The 6,000-nt window shown below is 45.6% G+C and overlaps 1 protein-coding gene across 5 annotated transcripts in view; it reads right to left on the minus strand.

Annotated features, from left to right (window-relative positions):
• The window catches only part of MAPK8 (mitogen-activated protein kinase 8), a 128,845-nt gene extending 127,043 nt beyond the window's left edge, over positions 1-1,802 (minus strand). For 3 of the 5 annotated variants that reach the window (XM_069067258.1, XM_069067256.1, XM_069067257.1), the window contains exon 1: positions 1,600-1,801. The gene's annotated coding sequence lies outside the window, so the exon portion shown is untranslated. Of the gene's footprint in view, positions 1-1,599 lie in introns of all 5 variants that reach the window. The other 2 variants (XM_069067259.1, XM_069067260.1) reach the window with 2 other exon arrangements.
• Between the last annotated feature and the right edge of the window lie 4,198 nt (positions 1,803-6,000).

Raw genomic sequence — 6,000 nt, forward strand, 5'->3', positions numbered from 1 at the left:
TTCATTTTACCTTCTATCCCTAGCTCTTAGCGTGGAATGGCTACTGAACCTGACAAGGAGACACATGACCAAAAAATACTAGTCTGAGCTCGGAATTAAATAAGTTAATCGCACTTACTGAGAAGGTTTTTTGGTTTTGTTTTGACTGTAGCTAATGTGGCACAGTTGACCAAACTGGCCTTGGAACCATCAAGACATAGGTTCAAGTCCCTCCTCTGACAAATACTGCCCTTGTAGCCCTGGGTAAGTCATAACCTCTAAGCAGCCTGGGCATCTGAGATGGTCAACTGCTGAGAAGGTACCAACCTGCATTATCAGAGGGAATTTCCTTACCTGGGAGTTCCCAATGGGAATAAAATCAATAGTCCAGTCCCCATCCCTAACTGTAAATTGTGCTTACTGGGCACAGTTTAATACGATGGTGATGAATGTTATTGAATTCACAGAAAATATATAATAGAACACAAGAAAAAAAAACAAATGAAAATATGCTTTTACTAATTTACCCAAACTACAGATTCCAAGCTGCAACACAATGCTCGGACAGTCAAGTCAGTCAAGAAAAATTATCAAGTGCCTATCATGTACCAGGGACTAAGCATAAGCGTTCGGGATATAAAGAAAGGAAAAAAGGCAGTCCCTGCCTTAAGATTTTAAAAATCTCGTTAACACCACAAGCTACAGCGGTTCAAATGATATGTACATTTGCTATTCACCGGTTGAGGAATCGTCACCGGTACCTGCATTTTTTTTTTTTTTGCACTGATATATCTGTATATAACTGATGCATCTGTACGTTACATTACTGGCATAAACAAAGCCCCACAGAAAGCAAAAAGCAAACAAAAACACAACACACACGCTCAAAACCCCAGGTTGTCTTGGAGCATCAACTCAGCCACTACAAATGGTCGAGGAAGGGAAATGATAACCCTCCCTTCTCTTTTATCTACCCGGTGTCTCCCAGGTGCTCGCTGCACGCCTCCCGTCCCTGTCCCGGCCTTCAAGGACTACAGATCTTCCCCCCTCCCCCAAAGTCTTTGAGAACTTCTCCCCCACCCCGTGCCGTTTAAAAAAGACAATATGGAAGTGGGGAAAAGACACCAGGAACGGACCCCGCTCCGGGGGCCGCCCGCCGCGGGAGGAGGGGGGGAGTGGACGGTAGGTGGGTAGGTGCCCATCTAGCTCTCGGGCTCCCGCGGTCCCGGGGCTGGAGGCAGCGGGGCGGGGGGAAGGGAGGGGGAAGGGGGTGCGGGGAGGTGGGGCAGCAACAGCACGTCATCTGCCCCATCCCCGCGCCCCCAGCCCCGTCCCCTCCCGCTCTGGGTCCTCCTCCCCGCCCCCTCCCCCTCCTGGCCCCCTTCACCCCGCTATTGTTCTCCAGATCCCCCGGCATCCCCTCCCCAGTCCCCAGGCGGGCCCCCTGCCCCCGAGCCGGGACGCCGGCCCCTCCCCCTCACCGCCCCCTCCTCCTTCCCCTCCCCCTCCGGAGGGGGTCATCGCGGCGGCGGCGGCACAAAAACATAAACACAGCGGTTACGGCCGGAGGAGCCGCCCCCGGGCTCCGGGCCCGGCTCCGCGCCCCGGCCCCGCACTCACCCAAGGAAGCGAAGCGCGCGCGGAAGGGAGGAAGGCCCCCGGAGTCGCCGCGGGGGCGGCCGGGGAGCAGGGGAGGACGGGACAGGCGTCCAAGCCCCAGCCCGAGCCACTGGCTGGCCGGTCCACCGAGCTCGTCCGGGCTCCGGGCCGCGTCCTCCTGCCTCCGCCGCTCGGCTGAGGAACAAGAGCGCCAGCCGTCACCGCGCACGCCGCCACGTCATCCCGCAGGGCCCCGCCTCCTGCCCCCGCTCCCCCTCCCGCCCACGAAGTGGCGGGGCCAGCAGAAGGCAGCGCGAGGTGCGGGGAGGGTTGACCTGGGTGGCCGGAGCAGAGAGGCCGAGGAAGAAAAGGCGGGTCTGAAGAGGGGGCGGAGCAAAAGTGGAAGTATGAATGAGGGGCGGGGCTAGAGCTGGGCCCGTCGGGGGCGGGAACTGCGTTTTTGTAAATTACCCCAGTGAGTGGCTCAGATTGACAACTCGCATTTATGTAGCTCTTAATTAAAAAAAAATGAAGGGGAAATGTAATGAAGAATTTGCTGTCAGAAATTCCGTTTCTGACCCTGGGCACGTCACTAAGCCTCAAGGTGCCTCCGGCAAATTTCTAGGATTTCTCTCCGAACACTTCCGGCAGTGAATTTGGGGAAAGTCACTTGACCTCCCTGGCCCCGGCTTCCTAGTCCGTAAATGCAGGGGTGTGTATCCGTACTCCGAGGTCCCTGCCAAGTTTTTATCTTCACTGCTAGCACGCCCAGGCTGAGAGCAGAGAGGAGGGAGTTCCTGCGTGATGACAAAGCTATGGATCCTTCTAGCATCCGAGTCTATTTTGTTTTTAAGGAAAAAAACAAAATACACCTTTTCTTCACGACCTCTAGGTCAGCTAGGTAGTGAACGTCTATAGGAGAGGAAACTGCTAAGTGGGAGAACTAAAACTATGCTTTCCACTCAAAATACCATGCTGCTTCTCCGTGCCAAAGAAGCCAGCCTGGGGCAAAATTGCAAAGTTGAGAAAGAGCCTGTGTGTACTGTATCCTGTATCCTTCAGCAGTGCCCACCAGAAAACCTCCGACTAAAGACCAGACTCACCTAGCAGTCACCTCCCTCCCCCCCATTACTCATGTTTGTTGTTGTTGTTGTGTGGAATGCAATGGAAAGAACACCAGCTTTAGGATTCCTGGGCAACCTTGAGCAAGTCAACTGAAGTTCCAGTACCTCACCTGCAAAATGGGAATAAGAATATTTGTATTGCCTAACTTAATCACAAATGAAATGATGTATAAAAGGTATTTTGTAAAGTATAATCTTTATGTCAGTAATCCATTCACTGGTGCAGCTAGGTGGTAAAGTGGATAGATCCCTGGGCCTGTAGTCAGGAAGACCAGAGTTCAATTTTGACTTCAGACCCCTATTAGCTATGTGAATCTGAACAAGTCCCTCAACCCTGTTTGCCTCAATTTCCTCATCTGTAAAATCAACTAGAGGAGGAAATGGCAAAGCACTCCAGTCAGTATCTTTGCCAAGAAAACCCCAAAGAGCTGAAGATGACTGAACAAAAACAACAAATCTACTCATCTGTCTATAAAACACCCCTTAGTGCTTTGTTAAGTGGTATATAAATGTCTGCTCACGTTAACAGCCACGTACAGAAGAACCAAATTCAAATCTCTCTTCTAACACTAGCTGGCTATGTAACCCTGGACAAGTCATTTAATCTCTCTGTTTCTTCATCTATAAAATAGATAAGGTCCCTTCTAGCTGTAAATCTATACTTCTATGATCAAGCACTTCCTATTTGCCAAGTGTTGGGAATACAAGAACAAAAGCAAAACAGTCCCTGCCATGAAGGAATGTCCACTCTACTGGGAGGAATTAACATATAGACAGAAAGATATGTACTAAGTAACACATCTTAGCTAGTATGACTTTGTAGACGAGTCCTAGAACATTACTTGAAGGTCAGAGAGATTAAATGAATTGTCCATCATTCACACTGCTAGTATGTGTCAGAATCAGGATTTGAATACAACTCTTCCCAATTCCAAGTATAACACTCTAGGAGCTATGCAACAATTTAGGTCACTTTTAAATAAACTTTTATCTAAATATACAAGTTAGAGTTAGAAAGGATTGACTAGTCCAAATTTCTCATTAAAATAATAATTGGCATTTGTAGAGTTCTTACAATGTGCAAAGTGCTTTAATACACTATCTCACTCAAGCCTTACAACAATGCTAAGAAGCAGCTAATACAGTTATCTCTATTTCCACTTTATAGATAAGGATACTGAGGCACAGAAAATTTATGTGACTTACCAAGAGTCATATAACTTATTGTTTGCTTATTAGCAAGAGTTGAACAAACTCTTCCTAGTACTATTTGCAACACTCTATGTGTACATTGAACCACTCTGTCTCCTCAAAGTAGTTAAATGATCTGTCTAAAGGCACCCAGATCATTTTAGCTTGTCCTAAAATCCACTGGATTTTCTAATTCCTTTTCCACTGTTTGTCCTATTGCTATTACTTTCTGTTAAAAACAGGGATTCTCCCTTTCCTTTCCCATGAAGAAAAATAAAGATGTTTTGAATATAGGAATATTTTAATTCTCCACCTTATTGTGATTCCCTTTTCTGGTGAGGTTACAAGACATTGCTATCTTGGCTATACTTTAGGATAAACTTGCTGATTTGTACAAAGCTATCTCCAAGAGTCAGTAAGGAAATGGACAGTTCTGTCTTATCACACATGTATAGCTACCAAGTTAGACACAGTGATATAAATTTTATATATATATATACATATATGTATATATATATGTATATATATAGGCTGCTCCTCACACCTATGCCCAGACCATTGTTATGTACATTTGTCAAAATCAATTCTTTCTTAAAAAATATACATGACCACTTATATCTCCCTCCATCCATAAGCATTGTCACTGACAAGTGACATCCTTTTATTTTTCCTTTTTTTTTTTTAACACAAAACCTACAAAGTGTTTTGATTGTGAATGTGCATTTTGAGGGGAGAGGTTGTGTGTAGTTTTAACTTTTACCGAGACAGGGAAAGGAATTATGAAAAATGAAGGTTAGTTTCAAGGAGGACAAAGCTGAGAAACCACAGAGAAATAGAAGCAAAGATGTTAGATAAAAGGTAGATTGTTTTGGTACTTGTGGTTCTGGTATACAACTCTTAACCATTCATACTCTGCCCCCCACCCAAGTGATCCAAGTAGATAACATAGTGCAGAAGAAAGGGGAGAGAAGAGAAAGGGGGAAGAGAGAGACAGAGAGAGACAGAGAGACAGAAAGAGAGAGAGAGAGACAGAGAGAGAGAGGGAGGGAGGGAGGGAGAGACAGAGAGAGAGACACACAGACAGAGAGAGAGAGAGAGAGAGTTTTTGCTTTCTGTGACTCCATGTACCCAGCTATTCAAACCACTTTCAAAAGGTTTAATATGTACCAGGCTCTATGCTAAGTATAAGGAATACAAATATAAAGGTGGAACACTCCCTGTCCTCAAGGAGTTTAAATTCCCATGGGAGAGAACACATATAGAGTAGTGGTGAAGAGGGAAGGGAGTTCTGATATAAGGAATCATGGGAATGGTGGATTGATGTATAGGGCAGCTCCCTCTTCAGAAGTAAGAGCAATTAATAGATTCAGCGTCAGAGAACCTGGGTTCAAATTTTGATTCTAACATTTTACTTATATAATCTAGGGTAAGCCACTTCACTCTCTCTGGGATTCTATTTCCTCACCTGTAAAATAAGATAAACAGTCTCTATTCTCAAAGGTCCCTTCCAGTGCTGGACCCTATGATGCTATGACTCTGCCAACTTCCTCAATATATTCCATACTTGGCTTACACAGTGTTCTTCTACTCCATTACCTGTTATTATCCTTAAGATTTCATCATCTCTACTGATAATCCTCCCATCCATCTGACTTTACAATTCCTCCACTGCCTTAGTTCCAATGACTTAATTCTTTAATTCACTTTAGCTACCATGATTTGGACCTAACCATTAGTTGAGCTGCCTCTGCCTCCAAGGTTTTGAATTCTGGAATTCTTCTCTTTAACCAAAATCCTTTATCCTTCTACTCCTCCTATTCTCTTATTTCCCCTGAATCTGACCTTTAGTACTACTTATTGTGACCTCTAGTCCCTCCAGACCTCCCTAGTCTTTTCCCTCATCAACCAGCTTCTGGTCTCACTTGTGAAAATAAGCTGATGCTTTAGCCCCATCTCAACCCATCCTCCATGAAATGCATGCCAATGACACTATAATTACTTTGGTATGTACAGAAACAATGCAGAGGGGTTGACAGTCATCAGTAATAGTGAACTTATGACCTGGGTTTTTAAATATGCTGCGCAGCTGCCCTAGGCTGCTGGTTGT

The sequence above is a fragment of the Petaurus breviceps genome, unplaced genomic scaffold (assembly GCF_028583685.1).
Source record: "Petaurus breviceps papuanus isolate PSGF00001 unplaced genomic scaffold, PetGlider_PUasm1.0 90740, whole genome shotgun sequence".
NCBI lineage: Eukaryota > Metazoa > Chordata > Mammalia > Diprotodontia > Petauridae > Petaurus > Petaurus breviceps.